At 37.3% G+C, this 22,633-nt stretch overlaps 1 long non-coding RNA gene across 1 annotated transcript; it reads right to left on the bottom strand.

Moving 5' to 3' along the window:
* Window positions 1-14,070: 14,070 nt before the first annotated feature.
* LOC107831135 (uncharacterized) lies at window positions 14,071-20,996 on the bottom strand. Its single transcript, XR_001658289.2, has 4 exons — window positions 20,838-20,996; window positions 20,109-20,300; window positions 19,304-19,351; window positions 14,071-14,316 (listed from the first exon to the last, which is right to left on the bottom strand). It is a non-coding gene; the product is annotated as an uncharacterized LOC107831135 (long non-coding RNA).
* Window positions 20,997-22,633: the final 1,637 nt, after the last annotated feature.

Raw genomic sequence — 22,633 nt, 5'->3', positions numbered from 1 at the left:
CCGAAATCTTTGTGGTCTATTGGTTGATTGACTTTTCTCGAAGTTTGATGGAGCAGCCATGTAGATCCTTTCTAGGTATTAACCTTTTATGCCCGCTATGATACCAATTGTTGGAAACTAAGCGTCCACTAAACAGTATAGAGAACCAGGTTCTCTATGAGTTTCCACTGAAAATACTGATGAACCAAACTGTATAGCGATCTTGTCCTATATCAGTTTGGTACAGTGCTAACTACTGAACAAGTATGTAAATGAGACACAAGATAAGTTCCCACTGTATAGAGAACCAGATTCTCAAAAAGTTCTCACTGTAAGCAACAGATTGTAAAACCAGCCAATATAGGGAATTAGGTTCTCTAATTGTTCCCACAGTAGCTCAGCAGTAAATAAAGAACACAGAGGATTTTTACATGAAAAAATCCCAACTCAAGTGGACAAAAAACACGACCTACACTTGTAGACTTTTAACTTCACTAACTTGTAAACCCCTATTACAACCCACTTTGTAATGACTCTATTACAAAGGATTCAACTCAACTAACTTGTGCTACTCTCACCACAAGCCACTCTATGACTCTCTAGTTACAGAGACTTTGACTAACTTATGATACTCTCACCACAAGCCACTTTGTAATAACTCTATTACAAAGACTTCAATCACTCTAAGTTGTAATAACACTTTTACAAGCCACAATATAACTCTCTAGTTACAAAGACTTTAACTTATAACTAAACCTAGTCACAACATAAACTGGAGAGTTTATGGATTTTGGGTTTCCTAAAAACAGCTTCTAAAAATCAAGATAGGAGTTACAATGAGGAACAAATAACAAAGACTCAACAAACCTAAGGACTTAAGATATCTTCAATCTTGGATCCGGTCCTTGAGGTTGAAGCAGCTTTGTTCTTGAGAGAGGTTGTTCTTGCACTTGAGAGTGGATTTTCATTTCTAATTTTGCAGGTCTTGGAACCTAAATCTTGTGCCTTGCATGAGGTTTATACTACAAAAGACATTACCTTAGTGATGTCAATTCACAATGGTGATGTCCAATCTCAATGGTAAGTGATTGTTGTATTGTCTGCTTGCACTGTTGCAGGCAGTCACTTTCTGTAGTTGCTTTCTAGCTGTACAATTGACTTATACTTCTGTTAGGGGAACACCAAGGTATCAGGTCCCTAATCTGCTTCCTGTGAATCTAAACATACACTGCCAAGATTATCTTGAGTCGATTACCTTGAATGAATGTACCAGGCATGTTTCAGGTCCTTTATTTGGTTCTCTCATGAAGTAAGTTGCTTTATCTTCCTTGATTGTATTTATACGTGAGTTGCATCACTTACAATTAGGTAAGCAAGGTAGGTAAAAAAGCCTTCCATAGAAAGTTGACTGTTGCACTATTCTTGTGTAGTAGCGTGTACAGACAGCAACTTTCCTGCTGGAGAGTTAACTTCATACAATCTTCTCGGGAACTGGTAGGGACCTGTTTCCTTAACTGGTCCTTCCACTCTGAAGAGCTGAGTTATATCTCACGCTGGATCCCATCTTGGAACTTTGTGATCTCGAGGTCTTGTAAATGTGTAACAGGTTCCTTATCTGGTTCTGGATGGTAAGTTTGTTAGATCATCAAAACATAAAGCAAAGTACCTATGTCCAAGGTGCTTGTAACCTATCAATTTCTCCCTTTTTAATGACGACAAACTTTGAATTGATATCCCCCCTATGAACCAGATCTCCACATTGTTCCCCTTACGAATCAGCCATATTCCCCATGAGAACCGAACCTAAGGAGCTGATCACAACTGGTTCCTCAAGACTGTTTGGCAAATCATCAAAACTCAAAAGTACCATAACTTATCAATTTGCCCCTTTTTGATGAATGACAAACCCAGAATTATTCCCCCTGAGAATCAGATTCCTTACATGCATTAATCACATCTGGTCCATGTCTAGTTCGTTGAGAACGTTTGTCATCATCAAAACATGACATAGTGTAACTTAGATCAATTTCTCCCTTTTTAATGATGAAAAACCCGAAATTATTATTCCTCTTGAGAACCGGATTCCTCACATGTTTCCCTACGGATCAGACCTATCATCAACATATTATCAACAACGTTCCCCCTGCGAAGCAGAGCCATCAGCAATGTTGCCCCTGCGAAGTAGATCCATCTTTCATGCACAACACAACATATCAATTCGATTATGTTCCTCCCCCATGTTGACACCTATATAACTTCCCCCTTTTGGCATCATCGAAAAGAATAACAAAAGAAGTACCACCAAAAAGAAGTTTAGAACATTAACTCAGGACACTTGGGCAACACAACATAAACAATAACAAGAACAACAAGTGAATCTCAGTGCACAAAATAGAGTGATTGCCCATAGTGGAGTAATTATAATAAAAGCACAATAGTTTCAACAATACAAAATATGACAATTTAAACAACTGAAGTACCAATGTCATCAATTATAGGAATCAAAAGAGGATAAAAATTCAAGGAAATTTAGAAGGACTGAAAGACATAGATCACTGGGCAGGAGGAAAAGTAAGGGGCTAAGGCCTTGATGAGCTTGTTCATTCGTTCATTTATTCTCCTTTGATCAAAGATCATCTGTTCTCTTAGTTCCTCCACCCATTTCCTCAATCTTTTATTCTCACCCTTCAACTTAGCATTCTATTCTGCCAAGGGTCATCGAGGAACAGGTTTTCAACCTACTGAGTAGGTTGAACCATCAACCAGATCACCAAGACTCTCCCCAAGCTTCGTCTCATCAATAACAAATGCAGTCCCATACACATATAACATCATAATATCACATAAAACATAGAAGTTTTTTACTTCTTCTTCAGAAACATTGGGACTTGGAGGAACAATGAGGTGATTCTATTTTTGGAACTCAACACTCTTCCTAACAGCACTCTTTGAGACTTCAAAGTCTTCTCCCTCCAAACCTAGTGGCTCAACATTTTGCTTCCGTAAGGAACCAGGTTCCTCACTTACACTACCCTTTCTATCCCTGAGCAGCCATGTCTCCCTCTTCTTCTTCTCAATTTGTTTACCCTTATCATCTACTACATTTCTCAGTCAACTTTTTAATTTTTTTTTTAAATTCTTTCTCACAAATGGAGATTTTTCCACTTCATTCTCTCTTCCACAGTCACCACATCAGCAGGTCATACCACTTCATCATCAATCAACCTACTTTTCTCAATTCTCTTTACTAGATCAGAAGTTCGTTTAAACACAGAACTCAAAGAGAAAAAGATCATCAATAAAATTGACTTCATGAGAAGGACTTGAAGGATCAAGTCCCTCATTCAGTCCTCATATTTATCAATTTCTCCATACTTCAAGACTTCCATAAATCCAACCACAACTTCAGCCTCACGCTTTAGAATATTAGATCTACCCTATTCCTTTTCAGTTAAACTTCCATCAAAATCTACCACAGATTTCTTGGTGTTTTGATTCTGATGAAGTTAGGTTTTTGGAAAATGAGAGAGTTGGGTTCACTTCTGGCATATTTGGAAAGAAGGATTATTTTGAGACAATGTTGATTTTTGTTTAAAGAAAAGAATAGGTTTTATTTGGGTGTAAGATAGAGAAATGTCTTTTTTTGGGGCAACAGGTCAGTTTAGAAAAGGTTTAACATTTTGGACATCAAAAGTTAGGAGGAGAGGCAGGAGAAAGGCAGAAACAAATTGATGACATGACACTTCAGCAGCTTAAAAGGGCATATAAGTATTGAAGAGACTACTAACCTGAGTCACATGAACCAGGTTCCGTGACGGTTTTTGAAACTTTTGAGCAAAGACTCCTAGAAGTGCAAAGTCACTCTTACTTTCTTTTGTCCTGAAACTACCATATGTGTATACCTGTAACAGCATAGATTGGAGTTAGATGTCGCCAAAAAACACTTTTTAGCATTGTACCTTTCCTTCTTAACATAGTCAATCATCGAGGGACCAGGTCCTCAGTTGAGTTTGATCAACCCCAACTCCAGATGATTTCTTTCAAAATGTTCCCTGCTTAGTGTCTTGGTGAAGATGTCTGCTATCTGATCCTTTGTCTTCCAGAACTTCACACAAATCAGAACCTTTTCAACATTCTCCCTCAAAACGTGATGTGCACATCAATGCACTTTGTCCTCTTGTGTTGTACTGGGTTCAAACTATAAATGCACCAAAGTTTTCAAGATGTTTCTTGATCTGTAATAGTTGAGCACAACAAGAAGCAGCAACCACATACTCAGCTTCAATAGAAAGAGTCACACAGTTTGTTTCTTTGTATCCCATGAGATCAAGCATGAACCTAGAAAATGTGTCGTTCCAGATGTGCTTTGTCTATCTAGCAGATATTCAACATAATCAACATAAACATATCCTATTGAGTCAAGGTTATCTCCTGAGGAATAGTAGAGAACCATGTCTTGCATCCCTTTGAGATATCTTACGGTTCTCTTGGCAGCTTTCAGATGAGATTCCTTTGGATTGGATTGAAACTCAACACAAAGACCCACACTAAAAATAGTTTTTGGTATGCTACAGAAGTGACCCTATGATACCTCTATACATGGTCGGATTTATAGGGGAACCAGGTTCATCCATCTTGGACAAGTAGCTGTGGCGATGGGAGTGTTAATGTTTTGTGATGTCTCCACGAAAAATCTCTTCAACAACTTCTTGATGTACTTTTGTTGTCATATCATTGTCCCCTTGGGAGTTTGCTTTACTTGTAAATCTAAGAAGAGATTCAGTTCCCTCATCATACTCATTTCTAACTCACTTCCCATGAGTTATGCAGATTCTTCACATTAAGAGTCAACCGTTGCTCCAAAGATGATGCCATTAACATAGATCTGCGCAATGAGTAGGTTCCTTCCTCGTTTCTTAAGGAAAAGAGTGTTGTCAATTTTCCTTCTTGTAAAGCCATCTTCTAGAAGGAATTTTGACAACCTTTCACACCAAGCATGGGGAGCCTGGCTCCTATAGCCATTCTGTCAGCAGGTCATGGAACCAGGTTCCACACACTGTTCCTCTCAAGTTGACGGAGCTCTTCTTGCATAGCTTAGAACTAGGTTGAATACCAGAGTCTAAGGATGTGATTACATTTCGAAGGGATGTGAACTCTTTTGCTTCTAGTTGGATACTTGAACTTCAGAATTGAAGGGCCAGGTTCTTCAATATGTGAATCATCATTGACATCAACAGAATTATGACTTCCACTATTTTGTTCTGCATCAGGAGTTCCTAATGTTGCATCTCCAACTCTTTCTTCAACTTTAGTGGTAGCAATTGGGGTACTAGGTTCCTCTTGAGAAGTGGAAGAGGATGTGACATTGTCTTCACTTGCCTCCTTCATCTGACTCATCATATCAGCCTTGCCATTTGAAACACCAAATATTTCCCTTAGTACATGCATCACACACTCTGTGCTCCTTGGAATTTGAATTTGGCAAACCACGAACCAGGCCCTTCTTCAAGCAACTCATATCACCAGCTTGTAGAGACTCAAAATCGGCAACGTAGATATTCTTGTATCTTTTGGTTACTAAGACCACTTCACCAGTTACCAGATTAGTAACTGTGCACACTTTAGACAAGACTCTATTTTGTTCCATTCATCACAGATTTGAGAGACTTTCCAACCTTTCTGACACCGAGAATGTACCCCTTCTTTCATTTCCACAGGAAACATTCCCTCCCTGCAGGGCCTTCAATGAAAGGAAATTATTTGTTCTTCCAGTCATGAGCTTCGAGCAGTCGCTATCTATGTACCACTATTGACTGCTCCCTTTCACTATTCCCTGCACACTAAATTAATGATTAGACTTAGGAACCCAAGCCAGCTTGGGTCCCTTATAATGATAGAACGGGCGGATCAAACTTCTTTTTGCCCATGCAGACAACACATATTTTCCTTTCAGGGTACCAAGTTCCTCATCAGTACGCCTCTTTTTAATAAAAACATTGTTTTTCTGTAAAGACTGAATTTTGACTTTACAAGAGTCCATGTAATGACCAGTTTGACCATAGTGAGTGCACAACCTATTATGAGCCACAGTTACATACTTCCTACGGGGATTATAAGATATTTTAGCCTTTTGGAACCCGATGCCTTGCATGTTTCCATCATTATTCCTGTACATAGACGTTATTACATCAGAGGAGCGGGTCTATTTAAGTGACTTATCAAGATCATTTTTAACCCTTTTTAAATCCTCCTGAAGTTGTCTATTCTTTTTAAGCTCAGCAACAAGACTTGTTTTAATTTTCTTAAGCTCACTCTCAAGCTCAAGTTGAGCCTCTCTAGACACTTCCTCTCCTTCAGTGTTGTCCATCCATTTTTTTGTTTGTTTTTTTAACAAGTTATGTTCTCTAGTTACTTCTTCCACTTGTTCCCTTAAATCCTCAATGGAAACTACCATATCATCCCTTTCTTACTCAGTAGCAACAATTTTCTCTACTAGAGTATTCTTTTCTTTGCTAAGGTTCTCTGTGATTTTCTTCAAGTCAACAACCACTACATTCAAATCATCTCTAGATTGTTCAGCATCTCCTAGCTCTACGATTAGGGCATCATTATCATTAACAAAACTATAATATGTATCAATGAGAACATTTTCTAATGACATCAATTTCTTCGAAGAGTAGGACTTCAGATTTCTCTAAACATCCCCGAAATTTACCTCATCATTGTCATCCTATTCATCCTCATCGGACTGAGACATCAATGCAAACAATGAATCATATTCCTTTGCTTAATTTTGTAGTGCCATCATGGAGTTGCTTCCTGTATCTGGTTCCTCTTCTGATTCACTAGAGGAGTCTCCCCATGCAGCAAGAGCTTGCTTCACAACATTATCAGCTGCACTTATTCAACTGAATCGTTTGTCAGGAACTGGGTCCCTTTTTGCTACTTTGTCAGCGTTGTGCTTGCAATGCTCTTGTTTTAGAAATGGGCAGTCTTTGATAAAATGCCCTGGTTTTCCGCACTTGTGACAACAATAATTTCCTTTGAAATTCTTGCTGGACTTCCTTTCTTTGGGATCCCACTATTTTTGCGAACCATCTTCTAAAATCTTTGTGGTCTATTGTTTGATTGACTTTTCTCGAAGTTTGATGGAGCAACCATGTAGATCCTTTCTAGGTATTAACCTTTTAGAAAGAACCCGCTATGATACCAATTGTTGGAAACTAAGCGTCCACCAAACAGTATAGAGAACCGGGTTCTCTATGAGTTTCCACTGAAAATACTGATGAACCAAACTGTATAACGATCTTGTCCTATATCAGTTTGGTACAGTGCTAACTACTAAACAAGTATGTAAATCAGACACATGATAAGTTCCCACTGTATAGAGAACCATATTCTCTATAAGTTCCCACTGTAAGCAACAGACTGTAAAACCAGCCAGTATAAGGAATCAGGTTCTCTAATTGTTCCCACAGTAGCTCGGCAGTAAATAAAGAACACAGGATTTTTACGCGGAAAAATCCCAACTCAAGGGGACAAAAATCACGACCTACACTTGTATACTTTCAACTTCACTAACTTGTAAACCCTCATTACAAGCCACTTTGTAATGACTCTATTACAAAGGATTCAACTCAATTAACTTGTGGTACTCTCACCACAAGCCACTTTGTGGCTCTCTAGTTACAAAGACTTTGACTAACTTATGATACTCTCACCACAAGCAACTTTGTAATAACTCTATTACAAAGACTTCAATCACTCTAACTTGTAATAACACTATTACAAGCCACTTTATAACTCTCTAGTTACAAAGACATTAACTTATGACTAAACCTAGTCACAACATAAACTGGAGAGTTTACAGATTTTGGGTTTCCTAAAAATAGCTTCTAAAAAGAAAGATAGGAGTTACAAAGAAGAACAAATAACAAAGACTCAACAAAAGGACTTAAGATATCTTCAATCTTGGATCCGGTCCTTGAGGTTGAAGCAGCTTTGTTCTTGAGAAAGGTTGTTTTTGCACTTGAAGAAGATTTTCGTTTCTGATTTTGCAAGTCTTGGAACCTGAATCTTGTGCCTTGCGTGAGGTTTATACTACAAAAGATATTACCTTAGTGATGTCAATTCACAATGGTGATATCCAATCTCAATAGGAAGTGACTGATGCACTGTCTTCTGCACTGTCTGCTTGCACTATTGCAGGCATCACTTTCTGCAGTTGCTTTCCAGCTGTACAATTGACTTATACTTCTGTCAGGGGAACACCAAGGTATCAGGTCCCTAATTTGGTTCATGTGAATCTAAACACACACTGCCTAGATTATCTTGAGTCGATTACCTTGAATGATTGTACTAGGCATGCTTCAGGTCCTTTATCTTGTTCTCTCATGAAGTAAGTTGTTTTACCTTTCTTGATTGTATTTATACGTGAGTGGAATCACTTACAATGATGTAAGAAAGGTAGGTAAAAAGCCTTCCATAGAAAGTTGACTGCTGCACTGTTCCTGTGCAGTAGTGTGTACAGGCAGCAACTTTCTTGCTGGAAAGTTAACTTCATACAGTCTCCTTAGGAACTGGTAGGGACTTGTTTCCTCAGCTGTTCCTTCCACTCTGAAGAGTTGAGTTATATCCCACACTGGATTCCAACCTGGAACTTTGTGATCTCGAGGTCTTGTAAATGTGTAACAAGTTCCTTATCTGATTCTGGATAGTAAGTTTGTTAGATCATCAAAACATAAAGCAAAGTACTTATGCCTAAGGTACTTGTAACATATCACTCTTAACAAGAAGGATCGACTATAATGAAACCTTTGCACCTGTAGCAAGACTTGAATCCATCCGAATTCTATTTGCTTTCGCTGCTCACAAAGGATTCAAATTATTTCAAATGGATATCAAAAGTGCGTTCCTAAATGGCTATATCTCTGAAGAAATATACGTGAAGCAACCTCCTGGTTTTGCAAATGCTAATTTTACAAACCTTGTATACAAGCTGACTAAAGCCTTGTATGGTCTCAAACAAGATCCACGAGCATGGTATGAATGGTTGAGCTCTTTTCTTCTAAATCAAGATTTCAAACGAGGTAACATCGATACAACTCTTTTTATTAAGCAATCTAATTCAGGTAATCTTATTACTCAAATTTATGTAGATGACATTATCTTTGGTAGCCCTAACTCACTTCTTTGTGAAGAATTTTCACTATCCATGAAAGGTGAATTTGAAATGAGCATGATGGGAGAACTGACATTCTTTCTTGGACTTCAAATCAAGTAATCCCCTAAAGGAATTTTCATAAGCCAAGCCAAGTATACCAAGGAGCTCATTAAGAAATTTGGGATGGAAAATGCTAAAGCTATTAGCACCTCCAATGAGTCCAACTACCATTCTAGATAAAGACAACAATGAAAAAATGGTTGATGAAACCATGTATAGAGGGATGATTGTATCTCTATTTTATTTAATTGTCAGTCGACCAGATATTATGTTTAGTATTTGTAAATGTGCTGGATTTCAATCATCTCCTAAGGAATCCCATCTTACCGTTGTTAAACGCATTATTAGATATTTAATTGGTACTCCTGAGTTCGGATTATGGTATGATCACTCAAACAATTTTTCTCTGAGAGGCTTTTCAGATGCTGATTTTGTAGGAGAGAAGATTGATAAGAAGAGTACCAGTGGGACATGTCAATTGCTTGGAAATGCATTAGTATCTTGGCATAGCAAGAAATAAAATTGTGTTGCACTATCAACTAATACATAGCTGTTGGAAGCTGCTGTACACAAGTCCTATGGATAATGCACTAACTTCTTGATTATGATTTATCTCTTACTTCTACTCCTATTTTGTGACAATACTAGTGTTATCTACTTACCTAAAAATCCTGTGCATCATTCTAAAGCAAATCATATAGAAATTAAACATCATTTTATCCGTGATCATGTAGAAAAAGGTGATATTACTTTAGAATTCATTAGCACTGATTCTCAACTTGCTGATATTTTTACAAAACCGCTTTTGGAAGAAAGATTCTGCACTCTCCGGAAAAAGATTGGCATTGTGCCAAATTTGTAAATCAAATATTTTCTTAAGTGTTCAAATTATTTTACACGCTTTCAGAATATTTTATTTCCTTAATTATATATGTTCTAATTAATTTTCTGTGGAAGTGCAATTATTACAAGTATCGCCGATCAGTCACTTCTGAACCATCACATTCGTCTGCACTTAACCCTTCTAGTAACTAAGAAGCTTCTTCGCTCCTCTAAAACTCCTCGATAAAAACTCTCCATCTCCAACACTTCTCTCATTCACTACCAACCAACTCCTCTCACTATAGCCAAAAGAAATCCCTCATTTGCAACCAGACGCAGTCGAAGGTTTCAAAAACCTCTCAACACTGAAGAACCTATGGATATGGATTCATCAATTGACTCAGGTTTTCTCAGAACTGACAATGATAGCAGCGCCTCATCTGAAAATCATCCTATCAGCCAGAAAAAAGTCGGCAAAAGGCCCATAGAGCAAACCCTCTAAAAGGCTGCATGTAAGAAGGGCAAGGTTGAATATTTGGAGTTTGATCCTGAAGACAAGCTAATCTTCTATGGCCCTAGTGAAAAGGCGAGGTTTGAGTCCTACAAGTCAAAATCCATGGCTTATGGACGCTTTGTAAGTCTCTCTCTTATAAAAAGCCTTCATTGCGATGTGATTGCAATTTTCGATTTTCAGCACCTTTTCCCTGTATTTGACACTCTTGAAAATACTGTGTATGAAGAATCTGTGCGAATATTTTATGCAAATATGTTTGTAAATGATAAAGATGATTCGGAATCTATGGTTATAGGGACTAGAATTGTTTTGGACTCCTACCAATTTGAAAAGATCTTTTCTGCTAAGTTTAGTGGGTATGATGTGTTTATCCAAAATTCTTGGCCCAAAGACTTTGAAGTGTCCTTTGATGAAGCAAAACGTTTTCTGTCTGATAACCCTCCTGACACTGATCTTAAATTTGAACACCGTGTCTTGGCCCATTTAATTGCCACCACTCTCATTCCCAGATCTAGGTCCCTTAGTTCCCTGTCCATTAGAGATATTTTTGTCCTTTATTGTCTGGTTAATAATAAGCTTCTTGATTGGTTTGTGTGGATTCGTCAGTATATACTTGAGAGTATAAGGGATATTTCCTCTTCTGCTGCATGCCTGCCCTATGGTCTTCTTATCTCTCATATTCTGGAAGTTATGAAAGTAGACTTGACACCCTTTTCATCCAAGCACATCTCCAGTACCTATGATAAGACTGCTTTTTCTATGATGGGGTACACTCTAGGTAATAATGGATGGGTTAAGCGAGCCAAGGTTGAAAGTGCTCCAACTCTTGTTGATATCCCGATTGATCAACCAGCTTCTCAGTCGACTACCTCCCTGAATCTTCAACAAATTCAACACTACCTTGATGGATCCAATCTGCTGCTTGTAGAGATGAAAGAACAAGTAGATAAGATCAAGGATGTCATGAAGGAGGCAGGTACAGATGTGGCCAAGCTTCGGATTGACATAGGAGCTACAAGGAGACAAGGATTTCAATTCCATGAGTGAAAAGATGGACAAACTCATCAAGGATGCTGAGAATTCGTACGACTCCTTGTGCACCAAAGTAATCAACACCCTCAAATACTTTTTGGGACGAAGTTAATTTCTCTAATTGTGATGTTATGACAAACAATTTCTTTTTGCTTATGTTTTTTGTTGGTGGTTGCTTTTAAACAATTCTTTTTTGGACTGTACTAACTAAGCCTCTACTGAAGGCTCTACTGCTCTAACCACCTTATCAGTATATGCATTATGTTCTATTTTGCTCTTTGTATGTCTCTTTCCTTTTTGATTGATGTCAAAGGAGGTGAAAAATGTGATTAAACAACTCAGGAGGGAATATAGGAACATCATAATCTCAAGGGAAGCATCAGCTCAGGGGGAGCAACTAACTCAGGGGGAGCAATTCCTTAAAAGGAAAGTATTTTAATTTACTTTACTTTGTTTACTCCTTCTTGATTGTCATCATCAAAAAGAGGGAGATTGATAGGTTTAAGTTTAAGTTTCAATGATGACAATATTATCTTATGTTATATTTACAGGACAAACAAAAAGGAAAGAATGAAGATGCTCAGCAAGATTGCTGCTGGATTCAAAATAGCAAGTAAGAAAAGAATGAAGATGTTGTTACTACATTAATAATCAATCAAAAGAAGTAGATTGACTCGTCCTCAATCAAGGGAACTCAGATTCCAATCATGGATCCTCTAATTAAGAAGATCACGCTCGTGAATTAAACTCTCCCGGCGTAAACGTCTCCTTGAATTCAGCTGTGACAAGAAAGGTCACATTTGAATCTGGGCTAGTCAAAGAGCAAGATTCGAAGAGGCACCTCTTGGGTCAAATCCCTTAATTAAAGATCTTGTGCCTCTGATTTCGCAAAAGACCCAACGACTCTTTTCTCTCCTATAAGAAGGCTGATCCCTCAAGAAGAAGAGTGTGCAACTACACACATTGTATTCTAAGTCTATCTACTTCTTAGTTCAAACACTGTAATCCTTAGTTATCAGTGTGTCAAAAGATAGGGAGATCTAGAACACAAAAGAGAGTTGTGTCAACTATTCTGAACTTAAGTGTTGATACTATTCGTTGGTGGTGAACACGGTAAAACCATCTGTATTGTAATTTATTCAAAGATCTTAAGGGAACCCTTGTGACCCAAGGGAAACTGGATGTAAGTACCACAACGATCCCGAACCAATATAAATCGCTGTGTGTTATTTAATGTTCTTTACTGCTTACTTTCATTCTGAGCCGTGGTTAGTAAACTAATACTTGTGTTAGTCGACTAAATTTTAAATAGTCAACAATTCTCCCTCCTCTTGTACTTTCAGTTATCTTAAGGATTCATAAGGCAGAACTTGAACAATTTCAACCTCATTCTTCTCCGTGACTGTGAAGTACCTAGCTGCTAACTGAGAAGGTCTCTCAATAGAACCTGTCATTGACACTTCCCTTTTTTGGAGAATGTAATTGACACTTTCTTTCTATCACACAAGAATTATTTAGAAGGAAGAATATATTTTCCAAGGTTGACATTCTTTTAATTCCGTCCGCTTTGTATGTGAATATTTACCAAAATAAGATACGAAACTTACAAAACAATTTACTTACGACTATGCTTAGAGATTGATGATGCAACTAAAGCTACAGAAGAGAAGCAAGAAAAAACAGAAGATGGCTTCAGGTACTCAAATAATTGCAACCCCTGCGCGGACTAACATGTTAAAGTCAAGGGAGAAAATGTGAAAAAGACCAAAATTGTAAGTAATTAACTAATATGTCTGACTTTCATCCTTTCGACAAATTGTTTATTACTTCATGGTTGCTTCCTAAGCTAACTGCAAGGAAAAGAGCTTCTAGTTTCGAAGTATCAAAGTTGCAGCAACTGAAATTGCACAACTTTAAAATTCAACTATTCAACCACCGAAAAGCAATTATCTTTAAACTGTCAAAAGTTCAAATCACATTGTAAAGATCATTGATCACGATAAAAGTTCATTTCAACTTTAAAACTTATCTTCTTATTTTTCTATGTTTCCAGAATTAATCCTGATCTGGTCTTTCCCAATTTCATATCTGAGGTAATTTGTATGACGAGTCTTTTTAGGGTTGTTCTTTATGTGGAGTCTCTCATTTCAAAAAGTCAAGGTTCAAGAATTAGGTAGTTTATTAAACTGGGGTATTATTACTATTGGGTGCAGGATTACACTTCAAAGTCTGCTGCCAAACAAGGTCTATATAAGCTGTGTACTCCCTTGTTCCTTTTTTCACAATGTGAAAAATAGGGAGCAAGGTGGTTGATCTCCCGTCTTGTTGATGAAAAAAATAGGTTATGTGGTGTCACGATTCCGAATTCCCACCTTCGGAACCGTGATAGCGCCTAACATTTCACTTACTAGGCAAGCCAACGTTAGAAGATTCTTAAGTCAACTTCAGTCAATTTTAATAACAGAAATAATTAATCTAAACAGAAGCTAAAACTGAGTCTGCGGAATAACATAAATCTCATAATAACTAATCCAATTCGGATTTGGTGTCACGATTCACGAGCTTCTAAGATTTACTACAAACAAAGTCTAAAAGAAAATACAATTGTTCTGAAAGAAAGGAAGTAGTATAATAAAGAAACTAGGAAGGGACTCCAGGGTCTGCGGACGCCAGCAGATCTACCTTGGGTCTCCGACAAGCAAGTCCAGCTGCTAACCTCACAATCATCTAGGGCCGATCCCAAAATCTGCACAAGAAGTGCAAAGTATAGTATGAGTACAACCAACCCTATGTACTCGTAACTGTCAAGCCTAACCTCGACGAAGTAATGACGAGACTCTAACAAGACACCTACATATTAAACCTGTGCAGATAATAGTAAATGTATAAAATAACAACAAATAAGAGCTAGACGAGTAATATCGGGAGGGGGACATGCTAAAGGGGGATACAAGATATGAGAATTTCAACAGAAATGATAACCATCACCATTCATGCTTTTACTCTCAACCTCACAATGAAACAATAATACTGCACTGCATCACCCTTCATGCTTTTACTCTCAACCTCACAATATAAATCAATAGATATGGCACGGCATCACCCTTCATGCATTAACTCTCATAACATGGCACGACATCACCCTTCATGCATTAACACTCACAATATGGCACGGCATCACCCTTCGTGCATTAACACTCACAATATGGCACGACATCACCCTTCGTACATTAACATTCACAATATGGCACGACATCACCTTTCGTGCATTAACACTCTCCCTTACCATAAAGCAATGAACAACTAACAACAGGGAGATAGAATAACAAGAACAAGCCTTCAACATTTGGTTCCACAAAACCAACTTCAACTTTGAAATCAATACTCAATTATTACCAAAAATCCGTAAATATGATAAGAATGATCAATCTAACAATAACTAGTCTAAACATGGATAACATGATCAAAGAAGCAATATTTACAAGGGATCAAGTCCCACCCGCATGCTTTAACTCGACAACAACGCATAAGTACTCGTCACCTTATATATGCGTAGTACCTAACATCTAAACATGTAGCAAATAGACAAACAAGTCCTATTCCCTCAAGTCAAGGTTAACCACGACACTTACCTCGCTCCAAGGACCAACTCAAGGCTCAACCACCGCTTTGCCTTTCAAACAAACCTCCGAACCAATAGAATCTAGCAAATTACCAACCAAACGATTCGAATTAAGCCTTAGGAACTACCCATAATTGCAAAGAATTCAATTTAGGTCATTATTGAAAAAGTCAACAAAAGTCAACACCCGAGCTCGCTTGGTCCAAACCCGAAATTCGGACCAAAACCCGATTACCCATTCACCCCCGAGCCCGATTATATAATTTATTTTGGAATCCGACCTTAATTTGAGGTCTAAATCCTCATTTTTCAGAAATCCCTAATTCTACCCAAAACCCCTCAATTTTCACCATGAAAACTTTAGATTTTAGGTTGAAATCTTTGGAAAAGTAGTGAAAGATTGAAAGAAACTAGTTTAGAATAACTTAGCAATGATTTGGGGAAGAAAGGTTCTTTGGAAAATCGCCTCTAGGGTTTCTTGTTTTGAAAATTTGAAGAATGAACCAAAAATCCGGTCTAAGTCCCATTTGGATCAGTTGCAGAAGTCACATTTGCGACCTGGCGAACCACGTAAATGCGAAGGAACCATCGCAAATGCAAAGTCCTTCCCATCTCTGTTTTATTCGTAAATGCGAAGAATAGTTCGCAAATGCGAACTCTGACCCTTTCGCAATTGCGACTATTTGATCGCAATTGCGATGACTGCTTACCCAGTCCCACTTCGCAAATGCGAAGTTTTGTTCGCAAATGCGAACTCTGGCGTCCCCAACTACTCTTCATAAATGCAATGAGTAGCTCGCAAATGCGAATCCATCAGTGGTCGCAAATGCGAAGCTTGACCTCGCAATTGCGAGGCTTGAAGCCTGCAACGAAAACTGAAGCACAACAGCAATATTCTAAGTCAAAATTTCACTCCGTAGCCTATCCGAAACTCACCCGAGCCCTCCGGGTTCCAAACCAAACGTGCACACAAGTCTAAAAACATCATACGAACTTGTTCACGCAATCAAATTGCTAAAATAACACCTAGAACTACGAATTGAACACCAAATCAAATGAAATTTTCAAGAAAATTTTGAAACTTCTATTTTTACAACCGGACGTCTGAATCACGTCAAACCAACTCCGTTTCTCACCAAATTTCACAAACAAGTCATAAATATAGTATTGGACCTATATCGGATTTCAGAACTAAAATACGAACCCGGTATCAAAAAAGTCAACCATTGGTCAAACATTTCAAATTCATTAGGTCTTTACTTTCAAATTTCAACAAAGTCCGATAACTCGTGCTAGGGACTTCCGAATTCGATTCTGGGCATATGCTCAAATCCCAAATCACGATACGGACCCATTGGGATGGTCAAAATACGAATCCGGGTCCGTTTGCTCAAAACGTTGACCGAAGTCAACTCAAATGGATTTTAAGCCAAAATTTTCATATTTTCTTAGTTTTTTTACATAAAAGCTTTCCGGAAACACGCCCGGACTGCGCAAGTAAATCGAGGAGGGCTAAAATGAGATATTAAAGGCTTCAAAGCGCAGGATTAGGTTCTAAAATATAAGATGACCTATCGGGTCGTCACACGTGGTCTAATCTTATATCAACTGATCATATTCTTTTGTGAATAATGTTTTAATTCGACAAATCTTTGCCTTCTTTCAAGATGAGAAAGGTTATATTACTCTTTGCATCCTTATTTTGGGGGTAAGCAAATTCTAGATGATATTCTGGAGATCTCTTCCACTTTTTACCTTTTCCATAGCCATTTATTTAAAGTTTATAGCCCCAGGAGGACCCCCGACTCTTGTGAAATGCGTTTGCTTCTCTTTCTCAATATTGAACCTATACAAAACTATCAACTCAGCCAGTATCTGATGTGAGGTCCAATGTGGATGCCCATCCAATTCGTGTGTCTGCCCATAAATAATATTGTAGTAATATTTGATTGTCTCATTGTTATCCCAACAATCTAAAGAAACTATTTCTAAGAAACTATTTCAGCCATGAGCCATGTGAAAGTTTTCCTAGGAATACACAAGCCTTCCTCAATTCTATTATTAAAACAGTTTTTTAATAATATTTATGTTGATATTTACTATTAACAAATAAATTTGGTCCAAAAAATTAATCAATCAATCATTTGACCAAATCGAATCCGAAGCGGAAGCGGATGCCGAGCCGAGCGAGCGACGACGACGACGGCGCGAGGCTTACCTTCTTCTCAACTCTTTAAGAGCTAGAAGAAGAGCAATTGCTTATATACCCATCAAAAACCTCTTCCTCTTTCAATATGGGACAATGTCCCTTTGTCAGGACAAACAACTACTGGTTAATTTCTAAATAGCATTCTTGATAATGACTATCTGTGCACTTGCCCCAGACATCACTTTATCTTATGGTTAGCTATTCACAAAAGTTTATCAACAGTGGACATATTACACAAATGGGGCATACAAGTAGTGCAGGATAGGTGAATTCATCAGATGTGTATTGTTTTAACTATATCATCCTTAATGAATATGAATTCATGAAAAATTATAATTTATTCCTTCAATTAATAGCAGTTAAGCAGTCACCTTTTTTGTGCTTGAATATCAATATTGACTTGTTATTTCATATATGAACCTATTTTATGGAATCTCCAATCACATCGGTAGGGTTACCATAGCCTAAGCATATCTCTTTCGAGATTTGACAAATTAATTTTCTTCATATATATTTTTTCGGTGGATTCTATCTTACAAGAAAGAATTATTGGTTCACAAAAATAATATATTTCACACGTAATTTTGTAAGTCAACTTTTATCGGTCCAAGTTGATTCATAGTTCAAAAGATACCAAATCAATTACATTGGGCCACATAAATCCGGCAAGTCTTACTCTTCTATTCTTTACCCTTTTATTTCTAAAAATATTTTGAAGTAGGTGGGGGATTGTTGGCAAAATAAAATTGATATTTTAAAAGATTGGCAAGAATAGCTTGGCGGATACTTATAACTGTTTACGTTTGTCATTGTGGTCCCTATACTTAAAGAAGTTTCATTTAAACACTTATAGTTGCTCAAAGTCAATGTTTTAAACCCCTCTGACCATTAACAAAATCTGCGTGGCAACTTAAATGCTCAACTAAACAAAATCGTGTATGCGTATAAAGAGCGTGAACATAAAAATTTTATGAATAAAATAAGTAAAAAAGAAAAAGACAAAAAAAATCAAATTAGAAAAAGAAAGAAAAGGTCAAAGACGTATTTTTTTCTCTTTCTCTTACGTTCTGCCGCCCACCAAACCTCCCCCCGTATCTCCCTCCCTTCTTCACGTTACTCCTCTTCCCCCATTATAACTCAAAACCCACAGCAAAAGAGCCCTTCCCACCACGTATTCATCCAAACAATGACATTCCTCGTCGCCACAGATCCAAAACCTCTACCAGATTGGCAGCAATTTTTGAACAAATTTTTTTCTTACATCCCCATTCTCCTACTTTGGAAGGCAGCGTTTGCAAAGAAAAGAAATAGAAATAGTGGAAGAAGATCGCCGGTAAAACCTATTTCCGGTTAGTTTTCCTGTAGCGAAATTTCAAAAAGTTTTCCTGTAGCGAATTTCCTGTAGCGAAATTCCCTTGCTCCACTAAATAGTCACTTTATGCACCTAAAATTTTAAAGGAGGAAATCCAAATATACCAGACTCGATGTGTCAGCATCGAGCCATCTTCAAGTCAAACACATTTCAACGGAATAACAAGAAGAGGGAACAAGGGAAAACAAGACAATTAATTCTACTTTTTGCGTTTCAATTTAGATTATGTAATTTTTTGGCACAAAATTTAAGAATACAAAAAAACTTTTCATATATGTGATGCTAAAAGCTTAAGGGGCAAAATCTTAGTGGAGGTCATAATATTTGTGTAGCTATAAAAGTTTCTCATTAAGGGTAAAGTGGGTTGAATAAAAAATTTAAAGTTAAATTGTTTCGAAATATAGAAATATTTTATTTTTTTTGGAACAGATTAAGAAGAAAAATGTGTCATCTAAATTGAAATAGGGGGAGTATTACTTATCTTGTCTTGCAGTTGAAACCGGAATAGTTCAAGTAGAGATCACACTTACATCATCCAACAACATACGGTCGCCGTGATGATCAATGTTAGGTACAATCTGCATCAACAAAGTAAAATCATCAGATAAAGCAAAAAGAAGTTTCCCTCAACATTAGCAAACAAGAAATTAGCACATATCTTATTGAATTTTAGGGCTGAGGAAACACAGGAACACTAAAGGGAGAAACTTAGCAGTGTTCTAGATGTGGACTGCTGTATTTTTGCCGTAGTGCAATCTCACATCTGCTTAGTTGGCATCAACAACTAAATCATGAACTTAGAAATATTATTTATTTATTGAGTAACAATGTGAGAAGGAGACTATACAACTGCAATTGATAGTAATCAAAAGGCAATGAAAGAAGAAATAGCTCAGCTCTTACAAATATACACACAACCAGAAACAGCTACCAATTTGCCAGTTTGTTTGAGTACTTCGATGCAGAGATATCTATATTTACAAAGAAGGGGGAGATACAAAAGATATAATTCTTACATCACAAGGCAAAATGTACAAATCCTACAGAGGGTGCAGGCATAGTAACAGCATTTGGCTCGAGATGTATATACTGGTAAGTATATATATATATGTATGTATATATGTATGCATATATATATATATATATATATATATATATATATATGTATTAATATTAAGTTGCATATATAATAAAAAAAGTTATTGGATCAGTGGTACTCCAAAGTCACAAATTTAAGATTCTGGATTCACCTTTACATGGATAAAAAGTAAAAGTCAAATAAAGAAAAAAGAGTTAAGAGAAAGCATTCTCATCACAAAGAATCTTTGTACTTACCAATAGAAAATCTGAAATGAAATTGACATTAAGACACAAAAAGAGCATGTGGATGGTCCTCTACTGCAGCAGATTCTAGTAAACAGAGATGCAACAACCCCAATTGCAATGAAAATTAGACTTGTCACTACGAACCCCATGTTTCTTGGATCTCACCAACAATCTCCAATGCTCTCTTATTTCCTGCAACCACTGCCACAACCAGAAAATTGAGCCCTCATAATTTCACAGCCAGTGCACAAAAACAAAACAAAAAAACCAAACTAACAACGAAACTAAGCAGTCTACGCCTCAATCACAGATTAGTTGGTGTCAACTATATGAATTCTTTCTCTATAACAGTGGTGTTGGAGCGAACTTGTGTACACCTAATACTATTCCACCGGGTACTTGGTACCTCCCACCAACACAGATACCGGGTAACTCTACCCATCAAAGACTTGGGCAGATAGAAGAAATCACCTTATTATCCATTTCAATATATTTTAGCCCCTTTCATCCAAAAAAATTCTTTTAAGAGCAAAACAAAAATAAAACAACGGACACCTAGAAAGCTCATCTTATGATGGTGATTGAAAAATTACGTTCTTCAAATTCTAAGCCTAAAATGGAAGTACTCATATTAACAAAAACTTAAAATTATAAAGAGGGATTGTGACATATCTATATTTATATATTAATTGATAGATAAATTAAATAAAACATGCAAAAATACTTGCAACTACTTACAGTTGTGGAGATAGAAAGAGGAAAGGTTGAAGCAAATGAATCTGGAGTTGGTTTATGGATCAGAACTGTGATCAAATTATTCTATTGAGGTCATATTCAGAAATTTTAGGATTTCAAGGGTGATAAAGTGCAGTTTTACTTGATCCACAAAGTTCCTAAGTAAGTGTAATGAGACCCCGTTAGTTTCATAAATTGTAAATATACCCGTTGTGTTACCAGTAAATTGTTGGTCCCACTGAAGACTTGAGAGTAGTTAACAAGAACTGTACGACTCCGACTGAATTTACTCTTTGTTATGTGAAGAAAACTGATAATGAATAAAATGTTAGTTGAATGACAACGAAGAGCATATAATGTTTTAAACTGATTATTGTTGAGCATAGGTGAAATTCATGAATTGATACTGTTAAAAGATAGATTGTACTTTTATGTGCTTCTCAATATACGAACAAGAGGTAGAAAAGTTTATCGCAACATAATAGAATGGAGGGTGCCTACAAACTGTAGGAAGAAATAGAGACTAATTTTAGGAATTTTTCTGATAATATCATTCACTATTCAGTCATGTGTTTATACAAGGAGAGGTGTTAACTAGAAGGCAATTCGTAAGAAACTCGGAGAAATAGGACAGTTTGATAGTAGATCGGATCAGCATGGTAATGGTTATTAATCGGTTCTTTTGGTTCTAATGATGTGGTGAGAGACATGTGTTTTGTGGCAATACTCTTGGGCTTGGCGACCTGCGTGACTTTGTTGAGTTAGAGAGATTCAACTCTGATGGCTTGGTTATGTGCATATGGATTTCGTAGAGTTCTCGATGATTTCTACCACAGTTTGAGACCTAATGGAACCATCGAAACTCCGGTCCGGGGTCAAATACACAAAAGCCAAACTTGGTCAACGCCTCCAACTTAAAGCTTCAAACATGAAATTCATTCTTCCAAATCAATTCCAAATAACCTGAAAATCAAAACCGACGATTCACACAAATCATAATGCATCATACGAAGCTACTCATGCCCTCAAACCACCGAGTGAAGTGTAAATACTCAAAATGATCGGTCGGGTCGTTACATTCCTCCACTTAAACATACATTCGTCCTCAAATGTGCCAAGAGTCGTTCCAAAGCCATCAAAATCATTGTAACTCACCTTGCACATACCCAAGCGTGATCCTACGTCATCCTAATCCATATAAGCCTAACGACACAACCTAACTGAAGATCCTTAATTCAACCTTAGCCCATAAACCTTGGAACCCAATTTCCAACATCTGGAATTCCTTACAAGATTCGAATCTCACACCTACACACGGTATAAGTCTGAACAAGCTGTATCAAGTCATATCCATAACCCAAGATGTAATCATATGATATACCACACAACTCAGACGCTCACAGTAATAACTTTTGACCACAGTAGTTGCCCAAAACACACCCGGTATCGGTAACAAACCTCATATCAAACAAAACCTTACTCTAGAACCTTGTACACTGACGATAATAAAAGAAACATACATAAACTCATAAGCACTCATCAGAACACCAAGTCACAGAGCCCTCTCTCGTCCGACAAGAACCAAAGCCAAATCCTAAGCTGGCTTCCGATATTATTCCTCCATACGTACTGTAATCAAATCCGATAGTACCTATTCTAGGTCCAATGACATCATCTCATCAAACACAACCATTCTAGTGACAAGCCACATTAATACAACCTAAAGCCACAAACCGTGCAATCCGTACACCAATAAGCAACAATTCAAATGCACCCAAAACTGGAAAATGATTCAAATG

The sequence above is a fragment of the Nicotiana tabacum genome, chromosome 11 (assembly GCF_000715075.1).
Source record: "Nicotiana tabacum cultivar K326 chromosome 11, ASM71507v2, whole genome shotgun sequence".
In the NCBI taxonomy this organism is placed as follows: Eukaryota; Viridiplantae; Streptophyta; class Magnoliopsida; order Solanales; family Solanaceae; genus Nicotiana; species Nicotiana tabacum.
This window is presented reverse-complemented; position numbering and strand designations above follow the sequence as displayed.